Genomic DNA, 5,765 nt, shown 5'->3' on the forward strand with positions numbered 1-5,765 from the left:
AAAAAAAAAAAAAAAGAAAGAAATATAGAGCCAGTCGAGGCTACCTCATATACCCAAGGGAATTACTAAATGAGAAACAATAAAGTTGTGGCAAGGGCCAATAAAATTATAGAAAATTTCTGAGCACTGAAAATAATTAAATTTCATCTTGAGTCTTCAAAACTGAACAGTCTCAAGGACCTAAAAAATTAGTGAAAGTCAAAGGAGGCTACATCTGTCACATGTTCTGGTGAGCTTATTTATTTTTATTTTTTTGAAATAATTCACATGTGTCTCTAAAATATAAGATTTCTTTAAATAAATGACCACAATACCATTCTCAGCATAACATATGACAATAACATCTTCTTATAACCAATATCCAGGGAATATCAATGTTTCCCTGATTGCATATGTGTGTGTGTGTGTATATATATAGAGTTGTATATTTTTTATATAGTGTAAAACATCTCTAAACTCTCACCAACAGTAGGCATTAGCATTCATTTGATATAATGTGTATACATATATTTGTGTATATCTGTTATATATACAGTGTGTATATGTAGTTGTGTTTATATTTTATAGTGTGTATATATAAATTACATAGTGTATGCATATATCGTGTCTATATATTATACATAATGTGTGTATATATATATAATATTTATTTTTACACATATTGTGTATGTGTTTACATATATGGTTGGCTTATTCAAGTCAGGATCCAAACAAGGCCTCATCTTGCAGTTGCCTAATATAACCCTTCAATCTCTGTCTGTAGGTTCTTTCTTTTCTCTTTTTAATGCTTTGCAATTTATTTTTCAGTGATGGCATAGGGCCTCTCACGTTGTAAAATTTGCTGATTACAACTGTGTGGTGTCTTTTAACATACTGCTCTATCCCCAGTCTTCAGGTTCAATATTTTTCAGGAAAGCCCCTAAGTGGTATCATGTACTTTCCATCTAGAGACACAGTGTCAGGCTGCTGCTCTTCTTTGTGATGCCAACAGTCATCGGGGATGACAGCATGGTTCGATTATTGCCTCTGAGGCTGAAAAAGTATGATATTCTAATTCTATCATCCATCATTATTATTGAGCTGGAACTCTTCCATAGGAAGAGAAATGTTCCCAAATAAACCACTGTGTTACTCTGAGGTACAGTTGTAAAATGAAGGCAGGAAAAATGCTCAATGTTTTCTCTTTATTTGCTGGCTTTCAAAATTGTGAATTGGTTTCCTGTCATTCTTTCAATCCATTTTGCAGTGGTGTTGATTTGCTGCTGCTTCTGCGCTGGTTTTGTGTTTCACCTGTGGAGTTCGACACGGTTGACGTGTCTTGCTCTGCTGTTGTCTGTTGCTCTGCGTTTTATGCATAGATTTGAAGACAGATGATGTGTTTCCATTCCTCCTTGTTATTCTTACAGAAGCCCAGAATGTGCCACCTCTGGCCAGTGGGATCCTATTTAGGTCAGCTACTGAGTCCTCCGAGGAGATCCAGCAACCTTTTTTCCTGCTTCCTTTGGTTGAATAAGATGATCTGGGATCTTCTCATATATTTCCTGCCCCAGATCAGGAGTCAGTCATTTCTCTAAGAATTTCTGCTTTGTTTTAGTGGATAAGGTGCTCAGCAGTCACAGTACAGATGCTAAGTGCATCCATTGCTACTAGTTACATTCTTTCGGGGTTTGTTCAGTTGAAAGAGTTCGAAAATGTCTCTTTTAAGTGAAAGTACATTGGGCATCTATGCTGATATTTTCAATTCAAATTTAAGGTTGCAGGGTTTTTATTTAAATTCTTTTATATTTTTCTCCAGCTGAATATATTATTTCTTCATGATGTTAGCATAATTGATGATGTTAACATAATTTATTATTTGATTTCTTAATTTACTTAAGTAGCTTCCAAACAAAATACCAAAGTTACTATTAACAATATAATTACTGAAAAGAAAATGTCTTTGATGTTATTTACATCTTTAACATATATTCAATTAAAATGTGCAGCCAAGTGACTGTTTTTTATAGTAGCTTAACTTGATGTCCCTCTGTGGGGGTTAAGCCAACAACTCAATGCATAAGTTTATTTGTCTCATTTTGCCTTTGATTTTGAAAAACAATCACATTAGAAACTAAATCATGCCAAACGACAGAAAATGACTTAACATTTCAATATATGTGTTTCTAATCATTTGCCTACATAAATGTTATTTCAAAAAATGAAATCATAGTTTTATAAGGCTTTATATTTGCTTTATTCACCCCAGAGACTAGCATAAACCTCTTCCCATGTCATCAACATATTTCTAAATCATTATTTTAATCCCTTCATAGTATTCTATCATTTAGATAGATGACAACTCTCTCAGCTAATTCTCTGCCGATGACCATTTACGTTGTTTACAATATCTCACAATTTTAAACAACATTGTGATGAATATCCTTGGGACCAAATATGTTCGCACATTCCCAAATTACTGCTTTAGAGCAAATTCCCACAAATGTATTTGTTGAGCCAAAAATGAAAATAAAGGCAAATAATCACTTTAAGCCTTTTGCCTCATGCAGCTAAAGTGTTCTTGTGAAGTATTTCAGAGTTCCCACATCCGCACTCTCACCAACATCAGGCGTTACCATATTAGCATTATTTTTATTTTTATTTTCCTCTTTTTGAGGCAGAAACTCAGTCTGTTGCCCAGACTGGAGTACAATGGCACAATCTTAGCTCACTGCAACCTCCACCTCCCAGGTTCAAGTGATTCTAGTGCCTCAGCCTCCCACATAGCTAGGACTACAGGCATGCACCACCACAGCAGGCTAGCTTTTTGTATTTTTAGTAAAGATGGGGTTTCACCATGTTGGCCAGGCTGGTCTTGAACTCCTGGCCTCAGGTGATCCACCCACCTCAGCCTGCCAAAGTGCTGGGATTACAAGCTTGAGCCATCACACCTGACCAGCATTCATTTTTAAAGTGTCTAATATAAAAAGTTAACATAGCCTGCGATGCTGGCTTATGTAGACATTTCTTTAAATGGATTACTATAGGCATTCACTTATTCATTTTTTAATTCAATTAAACTGGCATTCAGGGTTTACCATTTGCCACACTGACTAACATAGACACATCCCCCCACTTCATGGGGCTCAGAGTCCAGAGGAGCAAAAAGACATTTGAGTGACTCAGCTGTGGGAGAGCAATGCAAAGCATCAGGAAGGTGCTTAACAGGGAGAGCAAGCTAGACCCATCCAGGGCCAGTGGGCATCACAAAGAATGCAGGGGTTTACACTGAGGTCAGAAGGATGAGTGAGCCACAACTAGGAGGTAAGCAGGTGACACATAGGGAGAATGACCCAGAGATAAAATAGCATGTGCAAAAGCCCAAGGTCATGACTCACAATTTTTCTTAATATGCAAATACTCTGTTCCTGAAAGAGGAACTGGAACTCCAGAGACCCATCTCCTGCATGCCTAGTCTATGCAGAAGCCAGTTCATGTGAAACACCAATGCTGTCATAAACCAGCAAAGAGGAAAGACCTCAGCATCTTAGACTCCTTCTGCGGGTGCTTCTGTCTCCATCATCTTTGCCAGCATAAGCAACAAGTGCTTCTTCGTCATCCCTAGCATTCTCGCGGTCAAATCACATGATTGTGGTGATTTACAACAGCTGTACATCCTGAGCAGATTAGAAAGAGAAATCTTTATAATTATACAGGCTTGCCGTTATTTAAATATTTACCAACATTAAACACCAAAGGGCTGTGCAAATGATCCAGGGATTCATATTGTTCTAAGCTAATATTCTTTGTACAGTATTATGCAAATTGCATAAACTTTATTTTGTTGTTGTTGCTGCAAGCGGTGTATCCCAAGGCAGCCATTCACTAAGTTGAAGCAGATAAAGTTTTAATAATAAATAGTGATGATAAATAAGTCACAAAGTTTGTGCCATGCTAATGTACTCACTCACCCTAGGGTAGTTTATTAGATAAACAAGTAACATTTCCTGCTTTGCTCTTGCTCAAGTGGCTTCATTTTCCTGGAAATGTCTCTGCAATAAATTATTTCAGCCCATTAGGTGTTAACGAACAAATCATATTCACTTGCAATCTGTCGTGAATTGCTGAGAATTGAGATATAAACACTGAAATTATACATTAATTTTACTTTACAACAACAAAGCTGGTTAAGAGAAATTAAACTTGGCTGAAATGGGGACAAAACACTATGCCTGATGCTGAATATTTTAAGCCTGCAAAGGAGGCTGCGAATTGTTTCATTAATATTCAGAACATTGGGTGTTCATGACAACGAGAAAATGCAAATAACAACCTCACGCCTTGGGAATACCCATTAGCAGCAACGCATCCGTGCAGGCAGCAGGTCTGCCCACACGATGCCATTGTTGGCTCAGGAAGGGTCAGGGCTGCACATGCCTGTGTGGGGGTATGCAACAGGCTGACCTCCCTCTTGGCATTTGCAGGGCAGAACTGGTTCCATGCGCCAAGGTATCATCTGTCTGTGCTCATAACAACCTGCTTCTGTTTAGAAGGGTGATTAGAAAATATCTTGGAAAATGCATTTAACAGCAAATAGCTGGAAACAAGTGTGCATGAGAGGGTGGGAGCCTGGGGGAAAACGCCATTTGTCTGTACAATAAAGGTGTCTATAGCTATGAAAGAGAAGGAGGCAAACCCATATGTTCTGAAATTCATTTCCAAGATATGCTTTTTAAAATTTGTAGCATGAATTTTATTGAAGAAAATCATGCTTACAGAAATGTGCACAAACTATATGTGATGATTAATTTTCACGAAGTCTACACATTGAGCAGTCAACACGTATACCAGGAAGCCAACACCTACACCAGGGTCTCTCTTACACAGGAAGACCACCATCCTAACTTGTGACCTCTTAGATAAGTCCTGGGGCCATTGCCACTTTCAACTCCAGATTCTTTTGATCAAGATGACGGCGTGACATTCGCCCACTTTGTCATGCACAGTTGTAGTTTGCTCATTCTCATCAATGGATAGCATCCTGTTGTATGCACATCCAATTTGCTTACTCATGCTCATGTTGACAGATATTTGGATCCTCTCCAGTTTTTAGCTATTACAAATAGTACTGCTTTAGACATTCTTGCACTTCTCCCTGGGGAATGTAATGATTTTTCTAAGTAAATGCAGTCAAGTGAAGATCAGATTATGTTATGGTCATTAATATGAAAAAGGGATGGTGGCATAGGCATGTACACGTAAATACATACGTGCATCCCAAATATGCACTAGTGATATATACAGAGACCATTTCTGAAGTGCATAAAAATAACAACCTCATCTGCCCTTGGTAAGAATGTGTAAGGAACAGGGGAGTCTCACTTTTCATTGTTTATATTTTTTATGGTTTTCTAAATTTTTCAAGGGCATAGATTAAGTTTGCAATATAAGATTATTTAATCGAAGGTGGGAAAATGTAGTGACTCCAGAGTCATTTAGGTCCTAACTGCACGTGTAGCCATTATTATAATACGATATTTACTTCCCTTCAACTATACCTTACCATTTACAAAGTGCCTTCCCAAAGTTTATCTCACTGCTTCTCACAGTAATAGTGAAAGGAAGCATCTGCTGCATATTTCCAGGTACCAGACATGTATCACTATGCACTTAATCTTCCCAGTTAATCCAGGAAAAGGGTGTCATTAGGTAACCCACTTCACTATCTGGAGGTTAGAGGGGTTGGGCGAGTGTCCGGGAATCACATGGTGAGTAAATGGTTTCTGGAC

The sequence above is a fragment of the Sapajus apella genome, unplaced genomic scaffold (assembly GCF_009761245.1).
Source record: "Sapajus apella isolate SASKATOON/1434 unplaced genomic scaffold, GSC_monkey_1.0 scaffold96, whole genome shotgun sequence".
Lineage (NCBI taxonomy): Eukaryota > Metazoa > Chordata > Mammalia > Primates > Cebidae > Sapajus > Sapajus apella.